Source organism: Rattus norvegicus, chromosome 2 (assembly GCF_021556685.1).
Source record: "Rattus norvegicus strain SHRSP/BbbUtx chromosome 2, alternate assembly SHRSP_T2T, whole genome shotgun sequence".
Classification (NCBI taxonomy): domain Eukaryota; kingdom Metazoa; phylum Chordata; class Mammalia; order Rodentia; family Muridae; genus Rattus; species Rattus norvegicus.
Genome location: NC_141535.1, coordinates 104,203,676 through 104,225,623, shown reverse-complemented (window position 1 = coordinate 104,225,623; position 21,948 = coordinate 104,203,676). Strand labels below are relative to the sequence as shown.

General features: G+C 37.2%; 1 long non-coding RNA gene across 1 annotated transcript in view; it reads left to right on the top strand.

Moving 5' to 3' along the window:
- The window catches only part of LOC103690087 (uncharacterized), a 40,151-nt gene extending 18,537 nt beyond the window's left edge, over nt 1-21,614 (top strand). The window contains 12 exon segments of the long non-coding RNA NR_190575.1: nt 6,471-6,598; nt 7,016-7,168; nt 8,030-8,126; nt 8,817-8,926; nt 9,316-9,498; nt 11,134-11,269; nt 12,183-12,472; nt 13,760-13,921; nt 16,343-16,509; nt 17,438-17,623; nt 20,426-20,676; nt 21,342-21,614. This is a non-coding gene — a long non-coding RNA (uncharacterized LOC103690087).
- Nucleotides 21,615-21,948: the final 334 nt, after the last annotated feature.

Here is a 21,948-nt window from a genome sequence, read left to right as displayed (position 1 = left end):
GTACAATTTATTTCTCCTTCTTTATTAAGTGGGGTATTTCTTATTTACATTTCAAATGTTATTCGCTTTTCCAGTTTCCAGGCAAACATCCCCCTATCCCCACCAACTCCCCTTATATGTGGGTGTTCCCCTCACCATCCTCCCCCATTACCTCCCTCCCCCAAACAATCACATTCACTGGGGGTTCAGTCTTAGCATGGCCAGGGGCTTCCCCTTCCACTGGTGTTCTTACTAGGCTATTCATTGCTACCTATGAGGTTGGAGCCCAGGGTCAGTCCATGTATAGTTTTTGAGTAGTGGCTTAGTCCCTGGAAGCTCTGGTTGGTTGGCATTGTTTATGTGGAGTCTCAAGCCCCATCTGCTCTTTCAGTTCTTTTTCTGATTCCTACAACAGGGGTCCCATTCTCAGTTCAGTGATTTGCTGCTGGCATTTGCTTCACCTATGTATTTACCTTTTTCCAGCTGTGTCTCACAAGAGAGATAAACATCCGGTTCCTGTCAGCCTGCACCTCTTTGATTCATCCATCTTATCTAGTTTGATGGCTTTATATGTATGGACCACATGTGGGGCAGGCTCTGAATGGGCATTCCTTCAGCCTCTGTTCTAAACTTTGCCTCCCTATGCCTTCCTAAAGGTATTCCTGTTCCCCTTTTAAAGAAGGAGTGAAGCATCTGCATTTTCCTCATCCTTCTTGAGTTTCATGTGTTCTGTACATCTTGGGTAATTCGCACATTTAGGCTAATACCCACTTATCAATGAGTGAATACCATGTGTGTTTTTCTGTGATTGGGTTACCTCACTCAGGATGATATTTTCCAGTTCCCTCCATTTGCCTATGAATTTCATAAAGTCATTGTTTTTGATAGCTGAGTAATATTCCATTGTGTAGATGTACCACATTTTCTGTATCCATTCCTCTGTTGAAGGACATCTGGGTTCATTCCAGCTTCTGTCTATTATAATTAAGGCTGCTATGAACATAGAGGAGCATGTGTGTTTGTTGTAGGTTGGAGCATCTTTTGGGTATATGCCCAAGGAGAGGTAAGCTGGGTCCTCAAGTAGTGCAATGTCCAATTTTCTGATGAACCTCCAGACAGATTTCCAGAATGGTTGTACCAGTCTGCAATCCCACCAACAATGGAGGAGTGTTCCTCTTTCTCCACATCCTTGCCAGCATCTGCTGTCACCTGAGTTTTTGATCTTGGCCATTCTGCCTGATGTGAGGTGGAATCTCAGGGTTGTTTTGATTTGCATTTCCCTTATGACTAAAGATGTTGAACATTTCTTTAGGTGTTTCTCAGCCATTTGGCATTCCTCAGCTGTGAATTGTTTAGCTCTGAACCCCATTTTTAATAGGGTTATTTGTCTCCCTGTGGTCTAATTTCATGAGTTCTTTTTATATTTTGGATATAAGGCCTCTATCTGTTGTAGGATTAGTAAAGATCTTTTCCCAATCTGTTGGTTGACGTTTCGTCCTAACGACAGTCTCCTTTGCCTTAGAGAAGCTTTGTAGTTTTATGAGATCCCATTTGTCAATTCTTGACCTTAGAGCATAAGCCATTGGTGTTTTGTTCAGGAAATTTTCTCCAGTGCCTATGAGTTCAAGATTCTTCCACACTTTTTCTTCTATTAGTTTGAGTGTATCTGGTTTGATGTGGAGGTCCTTGATCCATTTGGACTTAAGTTTTGTACAGGGTGATAAGAATGGATCGATCTGCAGTCTTCTACATTTGACCTCCAGTTGAACCAGCACTATTTGCTGAAAATGCTATCTTTTTTCCATTGGATGGTTTTGGCTCCTCTGTCAAAAATCAAGTGACCATAGGTGTCTGGGTTCATTTGTGGGTCTTCAATTCTATTCCACTTCTCTATCTGCCTGTCTCTGTACCAATACCATACAATTTTTATGACTGTTGTCTGGTAATACTGCTTGAGTTCAGGGATAGTGATTCCCCCTGAAGTCTTTTATTGTTGAGGATAGTTTTAGCTATCCTGGGTTTTTTGTTATTCCAGATGAATTTACAATTTGTTCTGTCTACCTCTATGAAGAATTGGATTGGAATTTTGATCGGGATTGTATTGAATCTATAGATCGCTTTTGGTAAAATGGCCATTTTTACTATATTAATCCTGCCAATCCATGAGCATGGGAGATCTCTCCATCTTCTGAGATCTTCTTCAATTTCTTTCTTCAGAGGCTTGAAGTTCTTATCATAAAGATTTTAACTTGCTTGGCTAAAGTCACACTGAAGTATTTTATATTATTTGGGACTATTATGAAGGGTGTCGTTTCCCTAATTTCTTTCTCAAGTTGTTTCTCTTTTGTGTAGAGGAAGGCTACTGATTTGAGTTAATTTTATACCCAGCCACGTTGCTGAAGCTGTTTATCATGTTTAGTAGTTCTCTGGTGGAACTTTTGGAGTCACTTAAATATACAATCATATCATCTGCAAATAGTGATATTTTGAATTCTTCCTTTCCAATCTGTAGCCTTTTGATCTCCTTTCGCTATCTTATTGCTCTTTCTATGACTTTGAGAAATATATTGAATAAGTAGGGAGAGAGTGGGCAGCTTTGTCCAATCCCTGATTTTAGTGGGATTGCTTCAAGTTTCTCTCCATTTAGTTTAATATTAGCTACTGGTTTGCTGTATATGGCTTTTACTATGTGTAGGTATGAGCCTTGAATGCCTATTTTTTCCAGAACTTTTATCATGAAGGGGTGTTGAATTTTGTCAAATGCTTTCTCAGCATCTAATGAAATGATCATGTGGTTTTTATCTTTCAGTTTGTTTATATAATGGATTACGTTGATGGTTTTCCATATATTACACCATATTAAACCATCCCTGCATGCCTGGGATGAAGCCTACTTGATCATGATGGATGATTGTTTTGATGTGTTCTTGGAGTCAGTTTGCAAGAATTTTATTTATATGGTCAATTTTGGAGAAGGTACCATGTGGTGGTGAGAAGAAGGTATATCCTTTTGTTTTAGGATAGAATGTTCTATAAATATCTGTTAAATCCATTTGGTTCATAATTTCTCTTAGTCTGTCTATGTCTCTGTTTAATTTCTGTTTCCATGATCTGTCCATTGATGAGAGTGGGGTGTTAAAATCTCCTCCTATTATTGTGTGAGGTTCAATGCGTGCTTTGAGCTTTAGTAAGGTTCCTTTTATGTATGTAGGTGCCCTTGTATTTGGAGCATAGATATTTAGGATTGAGAGTTCATCTTGGTGGATTTTTACTTTGATGGATATGAAGTGTCCTTCTTTACCTTTTTTGATGACTTTTGGTTGAAAATCCATTTTATTCGATATTGGAATGGCTATTCCAGCTTGCTTCTTCAGACCATTTTCTTGGAAAGTTGTTTTCCAGACTTTTACTCTGAGGTAGTGTCTGTCTTTGTCTCTGAGGTGTGTTTCCTGTAGGCAGCAAACTTCTGTGTCCTGATTACGTATCCAGTTTGTAAATCTGTGTCTTTTAACTGGGGAATTAAGTTCATAGATGTTGAGAGATATTAAGGAATAGTGATTGCTGCTTCCTGTTATCTTCGTATTTGAAGGTGAGATTATGTTTGTGTGCTTGTCCTCTCTTTGTTTTGTTGCAAAACGATTAGTTTCTTGCTTTTTTCTAGAGTGTAGCTTGCCTCCTTTTGTTGGGCTTTATCATTTATTACTCTTTGTAAGGCTGAATTTGTAGAGAGATATTGTTTAAATTGGGTTTGTCATAGAATATCTTGGTTTCTCCATCTATGTTAATTTAGAGTTTTGCTGGATACAGTAACCTGGGCTGGTATTTGTGTTCTCTTAGGGTCTGTATGACAACTGTCCAGGATCTTATGGCCTTCATTGTCTCTGGTGAGAAGTCTGGTGTAATTCTTATAGGTCTGCCTATTAGGCTCTGATGATGCCATGTAGTCTGGGTTTCTGTTGCTTGGGTTCTTGCGCTTGCCTTTTGCCATCAGGTTTTCTCTGGTGTTACCTTGTTTTGCTATTTCTGACAGTGGCTTGACCTTCTTATTGGCCTGTGTGTCAGATGTGCTGTAGACCTGTTTTCCGGTTTTCTTTCAGACAGTTATGGGAACAGAGTGTTCTGCTCTCAGGCATGTAGTAGTTCCTGTCCACTGGCTTTCAACTGTCCCTGTGGGCGGGAACCAGAAGGGCCTGCCCCTACTTCTCCTAAGTCCCTGTGCACAGGGGGCCCAGATGGTGCTAGCTGTTTTCCTCTGGAGTCAGAAATGTGGGCCGAGAGTAGTCTCCTCTCATTTCCCACTTATGTCTGCCCCTCTGAAGGTGTACCTCTCCCTCCCACAGGATTTGGGTGCAGGGAGCTGTTTGACTGGTTCCTTTCAAATTCAGGCGCAGTCTGGACCACAGGTCTCCTGCAGCTTGACTGCTCCAATCTTCTCGTGCCCAGAGACACTATACAATTTCTTCTTGGGCCAAGAATATGGGCAAAGGTGGGCAGAAGTGGCGGTCTCTCCTGCCCTGCAGTCTCAGGATTGCTCACACTTCTTGGCGATCAGCTCTCTCCCTCTCAGGGTTTGGGAGCAGGGAGCTGTAGGCCAGGATCAGCGAGGTTCAGACACCAGCTAGAAACTGGAAGTGTCTAGTCCAGAGGAATTTTGCCTTTGTGTGTCCTGAGTACCCCAGGCAGTGACTTGGGACAGAAAAGTTGGTCTTACCTCTGGTCTCAGGCCTGAAGTCGCTCTTCGGGGCTGACTTTCAGCTCTCTGTGAGGGGAGCAATCAAAAGTTCCTGCCCCTACTTCTCCTGGGTCCCTGTGTGCAGGGAGAGGGTGCGGGGGGGAGCCCAGATGGCACTAGGTATTTTCCTCTAGAGTCAGAAATGTGGGCAGAGAGTAGCCTCCTCTTGTTTCCTAGGCCTGTTTGCCCTTCTGAAGGTCCAGCTCTACCTCCCATAGGATTTGGGTGCAGGGAGCTGTCTGACCCAGTCTGCTCAGATCTAGGAATAGTCTGGACCGCAGGACTCCTGCAGCTTGACTGCTCCTAACTTCCAAGGCCCAGAAGCACTATACAGTTTCTTCTTGGACCAAGGATGTGGGCAAAGGTGGGCAGAAGTGGCAGTGTCTCCTGCCCTGCAGTCTCAGGATTGCCCACACTTCTGGGCGATCAGCTCTCTCTCCCATGGGGTTTGGGAGCAGGGACAATAAGTATATTTTTCCATTGAGACCTTCTGGAAGGGAGAAATCATTTGTGCAGTTTACTGAGTAAAGTGTAAATGTGTTGAGCTCAATGACTCAGTCTTTTGTCATTTGTGATTTGGAACATCCTTAGAGAAACCCACTGAAAGCAATGTGAAATGATTAACAAAACAACATTGGTACAGGGTAGTGGGTTCAGCAATCAAGACTGAATCAATGTAAAATTTTACTTGTTTGCAAGGTGGATTCCCCAACCAAACAAAGATAATATAATTTAATCTGATTTTATCAGATATAGTTATGATACCTTAATAGTGTGATCAAATATACCCTTGGTTTCTTGACAATGATGATGAATGGTTTAGAGAAATTCTTTTTGTTGCTTTATGATTATTTATTTATTTATTTATTTTTAAACTCCAGATTTTATTTCTCTCAGGGTCCACCCCCCCCGCAAGGGTTCCACATCCTTTACCCTCCACCCCCCCCCAGCCTCGAATTCCCTCCCTCTGTCTCCAGAAGGATGTCTCCACCCTCCCTCCACTCCACCAGACCTCTAAACTTCCTGGGGCCTCCCATCCCTTAAGGGTTAGGTGCATCTTCTCTGACTGAACCAAGACCTGGGAGTCTATGTGTTGGAGGTCTTAAATCAACTGGTATATGCTGTCTGGTTGGTGATCCATTGTCTAAGAGATCTCAGGGGTCCAGGTTAATTAAGAGTACTGGTCCTCCTACAGGGTGGTTGCCCTACTCCTTAGATTCCTGTAGCTTTTCTATAATGCAACCAGAGAGGTCAGCAGCTTCGTTGATTGGGTGCACATATCTGCATCTGACTCAGCTGTTTGTTGGGTGTTTTGGAGAGCAGTCATGGTACGTCTCTATTTGTGAATGCCCCATAGCTTCAGTAACGGTATCAGGTCTTGGGGCCTCCCCTTGAGCTGGCATCCACTATAGGCCTGTTGCTGGACCTTCTTTTCCTCAGTGTTTTCTCCATTTCCATCCCTGCATTTCTTTCAAACAGGAAGACTTATGGGTCAGAGCTTTGCCTGGTAGCTACCTTTCAAATAGTATAATAAAATAGTAAAATTTATACAGAATATGGATCAAGTATTTATTTTGACTCAGTATTTAAGTCTTATTTATTATTAATTGACCATTTACCCCAGGAATGTATGGAGTATATATTATAAGAAAGTCTAATTCAGAAAATAATATTTCTCATATTGCATACACTCAAAGATTAGGAGAAAAAAAAGAACCTGTCATTGGAGACCCATAATTATCCCTTTTCCTCCAAACAGTCCTTATTTCAAATACCTCCCACCAGGACCAAATGTGTATGGTCTTGTCTATTGATAAGACAGAAAACCTACTTGAAAAAGAGCTGACAACAATTTGTGATGATCGAAATCAGCCCACAGAAATTCTGGTAGGTCTCTCATGGTTCTTCTCTGGCTGTACTTAGGACAAAATCCTGTTTCTTAAATGCCCACTACCCTAATCTAATCTTTCACAATGTGGAGAAACAATTGTGCATCTATCAAATCATTGGCTATACAATAGGAAACTAAAGAGAGGGCTTTTCACCAGGGCCCATCTACTAAAAATTTTGGATCTCTTTACTAATGTGTAAAATCTGATAAAATTAAGTGTTGCTTGAGCTTTCAGGGTTAACATTAGAGTGCATTGAGTATAATAAGTGACTGAGTCACAAAACCAGTTCAAGTCCTCTTTGTCTATGCCAAACCTCTCATTGCAGCTGAACACACCATTGGTCTGATTCTCAAAAAGCAAATAGCACCTGTGCTATATGTGACATGACAGGTATTTTCCATTTTCTTCTCAGGATATGCTGTTCTTCATCCAAGAAAAGGGGCCCCAAATTCAGGATATATCCATAATTTCACACAACATAGCATCATGAAGAAGTTGGATTGTGAAGAAGATGTAAACATAAAAAAATAATCCATCTGTGTATATGGTAGCATGTATCTTAAAGGTAAGGAAAGTCCTTGCATCATACACCCTCAGGATTCTTCTCAATCTATTTGAGTAGTTTCCTTCATTATGCATTCCCTTGAGTGGTAGTAGATAACATATAAGAGAAATCTGATAAAAAAGCAAAAACAAAAACAAAAAGCTGTCATAATGAGCAGTAATGTAACTAAGTATCTTTCATTTGATTCTTCCACAAGTATATGGAGAGTCACTTCATACATGCATATGAGTTTCACCTGATATGCATGCCTCCTCAGATGCATTTGTCTAAGAGTGTTCTTAAGGGTGTCACTCTCCTTTTTTTCTGAGAGGCAGGTTTCTCTTCCTAGGTATAGAGCACGTGACTCCTTCATGTATATCTTTGCTGTACATACCCAGTAGAATCTCTTGGTCTGCTTGTCCCTCTCACTCACAAAATATTGGTATCCAAATGAAGGTTCACATGGCTATGTAACACGTATTCTTAAGTACTGGGCCATTCCTTCAGCACCATAATTTTATTGTTATATTTAAAAATTAAAATCATTTCACTCCTCCCTATTCCTTGCTCTAATGTTGTTTCCCTTCAATCTCCCACTTCTGATAAAATACATTTTCTTTAACTGTTATTTTGTAGATACAAATAAATCCATAAATATGTTCAAATAACCTGATGAGTCCATTATCCTTGTTAGTATCTGTACTATTTCCAAAGGAACCAACTGTGATTGGCTTACAAATTAGGGGGTTCATTTTTGAGAAAGACCAATTTCCTCACTCTTCATAGTATTTATTTGCATGTAGTTCCTTATCTAAAAGTTTGACTTCATGAGATTTCCTCATTTTGATTTAGTGTTACTAACTTGGATAATGTTTTGTTTAGAACTTGCTTAAACAACCAGACTGTGGGACTAACAAAAGTGAAGCTTCTCCTGCATTTCTCTGAGGCCCAATCCCAAAGCAGATATCCTGATCCTCTGGTATACAATCATTCTGACTTTTTAAACAAATTTTTGGAGCCCAAGGTTAAGGAGTTAGTACGTATATGTAGGCAGTGGGGCATGGAGCCACAGGATATTTTGTTCTTTGTACCTTGAATACGTGCAGTTTTCAATAGTCATCATCCATTGCAAAAAGAATCTCCTTCGATGGATGGGTAAGGACTACATTATCTGGGAATATCATCTTAAACAATTAGACTACAGTTAGGAACATCATGCTTGTTTAGTGAAATGGTCACAGGAATTTAAGAGCCACGACCTCATGCTTTCAGTGCCAGTCATGACTTTCTGCTCCTAAGAAATCAGATAATAACTTACTTTGGTTGACTTTGTTGTGGTTACCATGTTTACATGTTTCTGTCATTTAAAATTACTATTCAAGTTGAGGTATTGATCTCTTCTGTGTACTGGATTGCTCAACTGCCCACTAGAGGGACATTAAGCAAATAAGAGATTTTTCTGCAACCCAAGCACATCTGAAAAATTTGCTCTTAGGTTTCTAGTTTTGAAGGATGAAACTTACTTGACCCTCATATCAGTAAATGCTCTAACTAGGAGAAATTTTGGGAGCTGTGAAAAAAAAGTAGAATTAAACTGAATTTTACAGTTGAATGTATTTTGAGTAATTTCCATTATTTATTTTTCCACAAAATATATTTTCTCTATAAGGAATTACTTCAAATCACTTAAGAAAGTCTGCTGACATCTCGACTATATGAAGAATGACTTGGAGTACCAGACCAAGTCAATGAAGAAGAGAAAGTAGCCACTGTGCAGAGGTAATGGCTGGTGAATTGCATGAACAACAACAACAAATTAGAAGTAATATTTGCATGCACATTTAGAGATCATATATCACAGAAATATTTACTACAAATACTGATTGACATTAAAAGGTTTCGATCGTTCACCACCCTGGAAAACATTTTCAAAGACAAGTGTGACTTGGGGAGTCATAGTGGCCCATGCCTGTACTCTGCTTTATATTTCAATTAAATTTATCTATTTTTCTTTATTTGGCAAAACATTTCAAGCAATATTTCTAGTACACATTCTAACTTTCATTTTATTCTCAGGAGACCCGGCATAAGATACAATTACTCTGATTGCTTTCTTTATATTTAAAAATTGAGTAGACATTTAAAAAAATAACTGTCCCTGTGTTTAGTCTTTTAGAAAACTACTGCACTCACATGTTACTCTTCTAAGACAACGTTTCAAATTATTATATTAAGTTGAGAGGAATTCTTCTGTGAACCAGATGACAGCTTATGATTTATCTGTTGTGCCAAGTATCCTATATCTGCCTAGTTCCCACAATAAACGATTAGCAAATGATATTGCCAAAAAGGTAATAAGACATATACATTATGCTTAGCTTTGATAAGTCTTTGCAATGATACATGAATACAGGATTATCCTGAGAGTCTGGGTTTTTATGTTGTTACTAATTGTTTTGGTTTTGGTTTTGTTTCATTTTGTAAAATGAGTACAACTTGCCATTATGATCTTCTGGAGGGGAAGAATCATAGATGTGTTTGAAGTAAGTGTCTTGCAAATGGATGCTTGAGTTCAATGACTCAGTCTTTTGTGATTTAGAATATTCTTAGACTAGCCCAGTGAGAACAAATACTATGAAATGATAAAAATTTTGGGTAATGTGTTTAGCAGTCAAGACTGAACTCTGATATAAGCAGTGTAGCTTGAATGAAATTGTACTTGTTTTCAAGGTGGTTTCCCCAATGAAACAAATGCAACATATTTAGGATTGTCTTTAATTTGGTACAGTTGTTATGACTCCTCATTAGTGTGGTTAAATATACCTTTGATCTCTTGTTGCTGATTATGATTGGTTTAGGGAAATTCTTGAGTGTATTTTTCCATGATAGCTACCTTTCAAATACTATATCAAAATTTATACAGTATAGAAATCAAATGGTTATTTTGACTCTCAGTACTTGAGTTTCTGATTTATTATTAACTGACCAGTTGCCCTGGACCTGTAAGGAATGTACTATAGGAAAGAAAATCTAACTCAAAAAAAATTTCCTCATACTGTGTAGAATCAAAGATCAGGAGGAAAAAATAGGGTCCCAAAGAACCTACCAATGGATACCATAATTATCAAGCTTGCTCCAAATGGGCCTTATTTTAAATACTTCCAAATAATGAACTTTATGACCAAGCTGTTAACCATTGCATCTCCACTGAGACATCAGAGATTTGTGAATGTTTCTGCTTAGTTTGGTTTGCCTGTCTCTTGAATTTTAGTCAGCCCAAGGAATATTTCAATAGGATGGTACCCACATGGAGAGGTCATCTACCCTTCTTTATTGTGCCTTTCTATTATCTTCATTACAAACATGCTCTGCTGTCTATGTGTCAAATGTAACCAAAGCAACTCAAGTGGACAGAATGTTTCACATACTGGCCATCACAATGTAAAAACTGGAAATCATCCTCTTATATAGTATTGTAGTACGATTATCACATTTGAACATGTGGCCTCAAATTCAGCTTTTAAATTTCTAACAGAGCTTCCAGGGACTAAGCCACTACCTAAAGACTATATATGGACTGACCCTGGACTCTGACCCCATAGGTAGCAATGAATATCCTAGTAAGAGCACCAGTGGAAGGGGAAGCCCTGGGTCCTGCTAAGACTGAACCCCCAGTGAACTAGACTATGGGGGGAGGGCGGCAATGGGGGGAGGGTTGGGAGGGGAACACCCATAAGGAAGGGGAGGGGGGAGGGGGATTTTGCCCGGAAACCGGGAAAGGGAATAACACTTGAAATGTATATAAGAAATACTCAAGTTAATAAAAAAAAAAATTTCTAACAGAAACCTCTGCCCTATATTTTATAACTGCTGACTTTTTCTCAGAATTTTAAACTACACATTATTAGCCTCCAAGACTAAATGTCAAATATGAATTGCAGTAATACATGACAGAGACCCTCTGTGTTTTTCCCCTTTTGTCATAGATTTCTCTTATAAACTTTCCAATTGAAAACTCCCTGAAATTATTTGAAGAAGACTCAGTTTTAGTTTATTATGAGACCTCATTATTTCACCCTTATGGAGTGGACTCTGATTCCCAGAATAATCTTTCTAATCCAGGTGAGTTAAAGGGAAAGGAACATGGTCACAGCAGCTGCCCCTTATATCATGATGCACTGCCCAGAAATCCAAATGCTCCTCTTCACGAGGAGGAGATTATAGGGGATCATAATGTTCTGCTTCCATAACTGAAAAATTAGAATTATTTAGCACTGGATATATGATATATAACAAACAGTAATGTGGAAATTACTGAACCATGTGAAGGGAATCTTCGCCTGTGCATAAGAATCGCCTATTGTTAGGAATTGCCTGTAAACTTGGGAACCTCTTTACAGTCATCCTGGGTTTATGTAAGAGGTTAATCCCAGAAATAGGTTTAGTTTATTAATTAAGGATATGTGAAGAAATGACACCTACTTTGATATATAAACCATTAACATATATTTTTAGAATAGCAACTCAATAGCAAATTGGATTTTCTCTATGTAATAGCTCTGCCTGTCCTGGAACTTGCTCTGTACACCTCAAACTCATAGAGATCCTCTTGCTTCTGCTCCTGAGATCTGAGGCATATGCCACCATGCCTATCTCTTATGCAAGTCTTAGTATAGAAAAATATACCCATAGGACAGTCATAGATACTATGATTTGAGATTTTTGTTTGCAATTCAGAGGGTAAAGCCAAGGTCTGTCATAGAAGTGCAGTCAGGCAAGTTATGCTGTATAGATATTGCTGTCAATTTACAGCTGCCCACGGCTGTCCAGTCAGAAAGTTACAGAGGATGGCTAAAAGATTGGTACTATTTTGTTGCTTAATTCTAATACCTATATGCATAGCTTTCAAGGCAAACACAAGAATTTACTGATTATACCATAAGTATGGGCAATATTCAAAAAGATATCCAGTGCCTTAGGACACAATGACATTATTATAAATTTTACTATATTTTGTTTATTTGTGGTAATACAGAAGGCATGCGTGCTATAAAAGGAAAAGGGCATGCAAGAGCTAAGTGAATTCAACTACAACAAACGATGACATACCTTCTTTCATAGAATCAGAGAAACCTGAAAAATACATTTTTTTATAAATCAATTAATTACTTGTGAATCTGATACCCGCAAAGTCAATGTATACATAGCCCCACCAGCACCAAACAAAAAGCAACTTGTTGGGAATTATCAAATTCTGCCAGCACCAATAAAGAAAAAAACCCTTCTTAGCAAGTCTCTCATGGAAATCTTTCTTCTCCAATACTGGTGAGTTTCCTTTAACGTTTCTACAGCTGTCTTGTTTTATATTATTTCTGCTAACCATTTTTCTAAGTAAATTATTTCAACAAACTGATGAATGTTTACATAACATATTCATGAGAATATGACCTTTTTAAAACAAATAATCCCATTGAAGATTGCATCGTGTATAAAAGAAAATTGGGGGAAAAAGAAATTATATTCCCATGTTTTGCACTGATTTCAGCAAAGGCACAAACCTTCCAGCTTGTTAAAAGAAATGGATCTATGGATGTGTCCCTCTCAACCCCTAATCATCAATACTTACAGCTTCTTTATGACTGAGTATTACTCTGGAGCCTCTGTAAAATCATTGCCTCTGAGATTACTCAATCTTATAATTCAAAATATCTAAAGAACTTTAGTTTATATTATCAATGAATTAGATATATGCCTTGATCTTTGCCAGGTATTAATCATTTCATCCTAGTAGACTATATTTAAAAGCCACTTAATATGCCTTAATCTGTTTTAAATAAGTTACTAAATTGCCATTGGAAGTATTTATTTACTGTTTAGCATCCATTTTATTACTATACCTGTGCCAGGATCTATGCTGCCTGGGAACAAGTTTATCATCTCAGACACATGAAAATTACTGCCCACACCTTTGGTTTTTTACAGCAGAAGTTTCTGGTAGCTATGATTGCAATCATCCCAACTTTGAAAATAGAGAAAATATGGAGTAAGTCTGTGTGTGGTAGTCATTTTTACAGACTCCATAGAAAAAGGATGGAAATTTGCTTGGATTCTTAACTGTGACAGCATCTTTCAACTGAGATAGTTGAAAAGATGTCAAAGAAAAAGGAAATAAGTCTCAGAAGTATATTTAGAAAAACCTTCCTTGAAAACACAGATTTTACCATTCATAGCAGAGACCATGAAGACAATAAATAAAATAATAATTTGATCTTTGAGTGAGAAATATCTCAATAGTAACTGAGAATGGCATGTTTGAGAGGAATATTCACAGAAGAAAGGAAAAATATCACAGAGGATCATTCACCAAATTGCTTTGGGGATCAGAAGTGTGAAGGTTATCTGAGTCCAACAAAATCCAGTGTTTCAAACTGGAAAAATGGATTAGGGGAGAAAATATATTTGGAAGTTAAAAAGGAAAAATATCAATGTCTTCATTCCTCTCAGTTGTAGCTCAGTGCCCATAATTGCTTTGGTTCTGGTTCACAATAATAGACATTTGTGCTTCAGAAATGTGGATGTACACTAACAGAAGCTTGTCTTTATCCCATACAGGATATATTAGCTATCATTGCTGAAAAGGGACAAAAGTCATATAAAATACTAAGAACACTATCAGTTGAATCACACTGGTACACGAGGGATAAAATTGATGCTGAATAAGAAGAGGTGAATTGGAGTCAAGAATCAGTCCTTGTTATAGTATCTGCTTTATAGGTAAAGAAGGTTTTTGGATCCCCAATGTTCAACATCTCTCTAGAGATGCATACGAACTTTCCTTCCTTGAGATTAACTGATGATGACAGTTGACTTGAACTATGGAAACATATGACTTCAGGATAAGAGACATTGTAGATAAAAGACTGAGAAGCTAAAGAATTCATCACAAAAATACAATTTAGCACCTTCTGTTGAAAGTTAACTTGCTCATATATTAGATGGCCTTCGGTTTGGCAATGCAAATTGACCCAGTGATTTTGCCTCTGACTACACCATCTGAAGTAATAGCAGAACAAATAATAGTAGTGGTAAAGGTGTCCTTTACAAAATACATGTCTTAAATCATACTTACCAAAAAATATTCCTGATAAATAACAATACTTCAAAATGACTAGCTAATTCACAACTGACCTATAATAGTTTATCAGAGACTTGGATGTTGTCCTCTGTCCAGAAGATACATGAAATTGTTTTCCTTCTCTACCACAAAATAAACCAGCAATTTCACTTTTGCCCAATGTTGCCATCCTAACCCCATGTAAAATAATTTGAAAAGTTGCCTAATCTAATTATAGTCTACCGCTTTTAACTTACAAGGGAACAGCAGTGATTCTAGAACAAATATTATTGTTATATTTTAATTGGGCTATGTTCTGAGTTTGTCTCTCAGTAGACTGTGGCCCCAGACATTAAGAGAAAAGATACTACTCTGAGTATAGGCATTCTTGTAACACAGGCAAAGGTACCTCTTGGTCCCTCCTTGGCCCTGGGGCTTGCTAAGTGTGTCTGGCTCTAATTGTCAGAAACCTGGGACCAAATCATAGGGAGGAAAGAGAAGATCAGTGCCTGAAGGTAGTAGCCATGTGCACATTCAGAGCAATTTAAAGGTACAGGAACACTTGGGAATCTTCCCTTTTTTCTCACTTCTCTATCCTTGGTTCAACATGAAGTTTAGTTCTGGTGTTTCATGAATAAAGTGGTATTTCTGTCCATCAAACAAGCTGCTGCTTATGATTAACTTAAATAATTGAATATTTGCATTCTTAAAGGAATGGATGAGAAAATGGGAGACCTTTTCACGTGCAAAATAGTGTGTTCAAGTAAGAAATTTCACAACTATTAGAGGTGGGCCTGTAAGCTAAAACTTTACTTACTATGAACAAAAAGTACAAATTCAACAAATTATAAAATCAGGATGAAATATTTTCGGGCCCTGCCCTTTTTAATGTTGCTTATTTTTCAGAAGAGCACTTTGGGGTTTTTGTTTGTTTTGGTGGGTTTTTTTAATAGTTATTCACTATTATTATTTTCCATTTATTTATTGGATTGTTTATTTATATATTCATTTTACATCTTGAATGTGGTCTCCCACCTTTTTACCCCTCACACAGTCTCTCCCCTTCTTCTCTAACAGTGTTAGGGCCCCCTAGGTAATCTTCCCGCATTGGAACTTCAACTCTCTTCAGGGTTCCACATCTTCTCCCACTGGGGCCAGAGCAGGAAGGTTTTCGAGAGACAGTCAACAACTTTAGTGATAGCCCCTGCTCCACGTGTTAAAGGATCAACATGGAGACGGAGCTGCACATTTGCGACATATGTGCCATAGGTCATGGTATAGCTTGCCGATGCTTTTTAGTTGGTGGCTCAGGCTTTGATAGCTCCTAATGGTCCAGGTTAGTTGATTGTTTGTCTTCCTATGGAGTTCTTACCTTCTTCAGGTCATTGGATCCTTCCCCTTACTCTTCCATAAGAGTCCATGAACTTCATCCAATGTTTGGCTGTGGGTCTCTGTATCTGGTCAGCTGCCAGATCGAGCCCCTCAGAGGGCAGTTATGATAGTTTCCTGTCTGACTGTCTGACATGGGAGCTGGCCTCCTTTGAGGCAAACAGAACTGGGGGCTGGAGAGTGGAGTGCGGATAAGTGTTCGCAGTTGTGAACTGGAAGCCAGGAAAGGCAACTTGAACAAAAGAGTAGGTTTATTTCATTGCTACTGCAATCAGAATTCTGCTTCTTTGATTCTGGTTTTAAGTAAGAAAACACAACTTCCTGCTTGTAGGTTCCACTGTTGAGTCGAGATGACAGGTCTGGAATCTCATAAAGAAATAGGACTCAACCAATGGTTCTCAGCCTTCCTAATCTAGAGACACTAATATAGTTTATCATGTTGTGGTAATCCCTAACCATTAAATTATTTTGCTGCTATTTCAAAACTAGTCTTTGTTACTGCTATGAATTATAATGTGTAATGTATGAAATATCTAATATGCAGGATATCTGATATGTGACCCCCAAAGTGATTGTGAAATACAAGCTGAGAATCACTTGTCTAAACTGATATTTTTCAACAAAAAAGGTTTCTCAGGAAATTTCTCCAATGTACAATGACAACTACAATTCTCATTTGTTTTTCTTTAAAGGGGGATTTCATTCTAAATATATAAAGAAACTTGCTTTCTACAGATTTATGTAATTTATTTGGTGTCTCTGATCAAGAAATTTGATCAAAAGATTCTGCTATCCAAAGATAATGATACAGTAAATTCTTCGGGAACCATACAAAGATAGAAGAAATGCATTTTTAAAGGTACATAGGTTTATATTTACGGGTTATACTCTGGAATGATTTCCCATGCCAAGACAATTCCTTTGCTCATACATATTGTCATTTTATAAACAGGTATCCTTTCTCAAGCAACAGTGTTGTACCATATCTCTAATCTCACCACTTACATCATAACTGTCATGATGTGGGTTATTTATGTCCTAATGTTATTATTACGGTATAGTGAATATATCACAAAATAAATATATGTCATTGATTGGAACATGATGCTATTACTGAATTTGTCTTTCTCAACTATAAATTCTTAGAGGAGTCTTGGTTAGGTATAGCTTTTTCTCCTTTGAAATATTTTCCCATACTCTACTCCATAGAATGATTTCTTAGGTAACAGAAGAGTTGAGTTCTCATTGCTGCTCAGGACCTCAGCATCTCTGCCTTTTCTATTGTAGAAGCTTGTACAACTGCATTGCTTAGGTTCATTAGTATGTTTTCTGCTCATCAGGTTCTATAATGCCACAAGGGTATTCCAAGTTGTATTTATACCAAGGTAAATATTAAATGTGTCTCCATGGGGGTTGGAAAGATGGTTCACTTTTTAATAACACTGGGTGTTTCCATACCAAGAACATACATGGTCTGCAACACTCTACATTCCAATTGCAGGGATCCTAACACCTTCCTCTAGGTTCTGTGAGTAGTAGTCATACATGTAGTAGCCAGAAATTCATACATGATTTTAAAATAATTCCCATGATTCTAAACTGAGAAGTGATTTGCAGAAAATGTTTTAGGCAATACTTTAGCCATATATTCTTAACTTCATTTGAATTCTGATTATGCTATGAGCTGGTCTATAAAACATTTACCCAGATGTTTCTTTGTATTTAGAGTCTTGTAAGCAAATGTAAGACAATCAAACATAAAATTCTCTTTTTTTCTATATTTTTAGTTTTCTACCACAGATGCCACAACAAAACTTCATCCTACTAAAACACCTTATTCATGTGTTATTAAAGATTAAAATTTCTCCCATGAAGACTTAGACTCTTAACAGTTTATCTGTTCACATAACCCCTATATTCCATGGCATTCTACTTCCAGCAACTCGTTATTTGGGAATGACCTTTCCAAAAAGGTAAGCGGATCTGTTGGCTTTGGCCATTTGGAACAAAGTCCTCATTTGTGAGCCAGGAATTGGGAAAATCTCAGAAAGATCAGTGCTGTTAAAGAACACCTTAGGATTGCACTCTTTTGGAGTGGAGGATGTATTAGTCTATTTCAGGAAGGTTTGGGAAGGGAGCTTGTTAATGTAGCTTGAAGTAAGAGAATCATTTCTTTTGCCCTTTCGTTTTAGATACTGATTTTAGATATTGATATTTTAGCCAACAATATGTTGCACATATAATAGTAGTCCAAGAAAACTACAGTGAAATTGAAAAAATTTCGATTACATAGTGTTTTGGGGTTTTTTTCCATTTTATCACTACTTTGGAGTACATAATAGTTGTGTATAATACTGATAAGACTATTATGATGAAATATCCACCTCAACTCCACTGATGTTCATATAAAAACATTGTATACAATTGTGTACAAACATCATATGTGACAAAATGAATAATGATAAATAACTAGTATAATGTATTAAATACTTTATATTATTTTAACACTAACTTCTACTAATATAAAGAAAAATAGTGTATGTTTGTATTATATAAAATACTGTCTTATGGACCTCACATTTTCTGTAGCTCTTAACTTTATTATTAATTTTTCATCAATTTTTTTATTTACTTTGTATCCTAATTGTAGCACTCCTCTTCCAAGTCCCATCCTCACAATCACCTTGCTCCATTTCTCCTCCTCCTCAGAGAAATGTAGACATTCCATGGGTACTAACTCACTGTCGTACATCAATTCACAACAGGAATAAGTGCATATTCTGACACTGACATCAGACAAGGCTGCCCAGCTGGAAGAAAGGTATCCAGAGACAGTCTACAGAGTCATAGACAGCCACCACACCAATTGTTAGGGGACCCACATGAAGATCAAGCTGCACATATGCCTCAGGCGCTAAAGCATGAGAAGGGGCTGGTCCTACAAATTCAAATTTAAAGGATTGCTATGACTAAGGGCAACATCAGGATATCCAGGATATAGGAGGAGAGGAATTGCTACGAGTTTCCAGTTTTGATAGTGTAGCAAAATCCAGATGCCTTGAACTGGACCAGTGACTCATTTCAATGAACATTTGCAAGTAAAACCGTTTGGGCAAAAACGTGTAGACAATGTGACATACTATGTGACATCACATTTCAGAGAGATGAATTTTTTGTTTTAGTTAATTTTTATGGTTTTTAAATTTAAAACTTTATTTTTAATTTATTAAAAATTTTGGGGGAAGGGGAGTTACCAGGGCAGGGCAGAAATGGAAGGATTGGTACAGGGATACATGATGAAAATTTCATAAAGAATGAATAAAGAACAAACATTTAAAAAGAAAAATAAGTACAATAAAAGAAAACAAAAAAGAAAGTAAGCATATATTTTAATTAGTAGTTTTGAAGGGATAAGGTCCACAGGAAAGAAGTTGTGGCAATATTCCTCAAAATGAAGTATGGCAGCAAGGAAGTATTTTGCAGGAAGTCATGGTTATATGACTCACTGGAGTAGGATTACATAAGAAGTAGCATGAACAACTCTTGAAAGTTCTCTGGCTTCTACATGCAACTCATATACACATATAAAAAATGAACTATTGTAAATACATATTTTAAATTTTAAAACTAAATTTATTTGGGTGTCCAAAAAAAAGGAGAAGTAGCTTGAATAGCTTTCTTACCCAGGACTCTACTTGGCTTGGGCTCCTAACATAATTTTATGCCAAACTACACAGCTATTGGCAAACTAAAATCGAATCCTATATTAAGCTGCATATTCCATCCAAATTAAGCAATAAAATACATTTTCCATTCTTAATAACTATTAATGATTCACCCTATATAGACACTCCTATTCAAATGTATTCCTTTGTAGGATCAGGTATGAGAAATGAAGCAAAACTATTCTGAACAATCAGCACATCAAAGAAGACAATCATTTGAGTGTGATTTTCCTGAGAATCATTTCTTTCCTATCTTTTTCAAGACTGGTCAAACATAATCTTAGGTGCATCCTGGGAAGAAACTTGTGTGATGAATAGAGTTGAATTAACCTAACCCACCATCTTAGAAGAAAAGAGAATTATCATTGTTGTTCCATTTGGGAAGTATCTTAATTTGTTATAAGGCTGGGGTAAAACACTGATGAAAAGCAACTTACAGAGGACAGGATGTACTTCATGATGTATATCTAGTTACCAATTAGTTACTGAGAAATCCTAGGGCCCGAACTGATGGCTCTCATAGGACACCAAACATGAAGCAGAGAGAGAGTACACTGTAAATGGTATCTGGCCTTTTGTAGCCCTAAATTCTCACCAATAGCATACTGCTTCCAAGAAGGCCAAACCACATTAACCACTCAAAAGTTGTCACAAGGAGGGAATCAAGTATTGAGATGCCTAGAATTAGAGGGACATCCTATTCAAACCACCAAAATGATACTCGATCTCTTCCCCCACCCCACCCCAAGACCCAAGAAAGTAGAGTCAAGATACCTTTAAAGTAATTAGATTCACAGTTATTCTAGGCAGCATATCACTTCTGAAATAATGCTCTAGTAGTTCCTTTACTGTTTGCAATTTGCATGAAATTTTAACAAATTTTAGTAAGAGGCAAAGAACTTAGAATCTCCATTTCAGACACACAATTCATTTTATTACTTTATATCTGTTTGTAGTAATTGGTATCATATTTCAATTTTTTACTTGATTTCTACTTTGTAAACTATGTGAAATGATAGAGGATCATGATTTTGTCTTGTTGTGTTACAGATTTCTATTGAAGAAATTCTAACTGAAAACTATCTCTAGATATTTGGAGATGACGATCATACATTTTATAAAGATATTCCAAAAAGGTCTGATGACATAAAAATGTCTTCAGGTTCACTAAATACTGTTGATAGAGCATGTGCTATGAAAGATGCCATAAGTGACCCCCCTGAGAAAACCTTCTTTAATGCTAATGCTGAAAAATTAAAGATTCCATTTGCTGCCCCTCAGAAGGAAGGTCCTACAGAGAGGTAAGAAGACATTTTAAGAAGTTATCAAATGAATGGAGGACAGCATTGCCCAATTGTATAGAATTGTAAATAACATCATAGCAGCATTGGAGCACATCATGATATCAGAGTATGAAAAAGAGTTTTTAAACAACACTTTGATTAAATAATGTTTAAATATGTGCACATTTTATACACAGACATACATACATGCATATATGGACATGTATATGTGACAGATGGACTCCTAATTTAGCCCCTTTAAGATTCCCAGAATATTGCCTGCTATATTTCTCACCTTTCTTCCCACAGTCCATAAGCCATTTAGGATAGCTTGGATATGAAATTATTTTAAAAGATCATTTAGAAACAGATTTGATTTTAAAATCCATTAAACATTCTGAAGGATTAAGCCCTGTGCCACTGTCAAAAGGCTTCACTCTCCTTGCGTAAAAACATTAGTGTTTGTTTAATTTCATATGAGAGATAATCTTGGTAAATTATTAGCACAGTGTCCACTAGAACATACATGTGACGAATGAAAACAGCACCATTCAAGATCAGGTATATTGTTGATGCAAATAATTCTTTGTGCGGAGTTAAGAAAACATTAATCTTATCTAAAGAGAGGCAAATGTGTCATCTCAGAATGTTTGTCTAACAATGGCATTTTATGATTCATTTAGCAGGGCACAACAAACAGCTTCTATATGTTCCGTGTTTAACAGTGGAATCAATGGCAGAGGATGACTGAAGATGCTTACAGCTCATTCTACTTCAAAGTTCCTTTCCACCTCCCATTCAACAATAGAAGAATATATCATTACAAGACACTGCAGCTTTTATATTTTACATTATTGTTACAAAGAGTTGTCACTGATCATTTTGACTTTATGCTATATATTACACATTCTTTATTATTATAATGAATGTTATTAAACTATATTATTGATTAAACTCCAATGTGCCTTCATGATTCTCCATTTCTTTGAGAAATAGCATTTTTCAGTCTTCTCCTCTAACTCAGTTACTCAGAGACCTGCATTCATGAGGTAGAAGCACTAGTATCACTTCATTAATCTTCCAAAATAATACAAAATGGCATTCTATGTTTTGCTTACTAACTAAAATCTGGGGATTTATCTGACCAAATTCTTAAAATTCTTGCCACAAAACCATCCCAATGGCTAATAATTAACTAATTACGTATATCATAAAATCAGCCTCCCTCCTGTGCATTGTAGAAACACTTTATTTTAAAGTTTCTTTTAACAATTTTGTGAAAAGGTATTA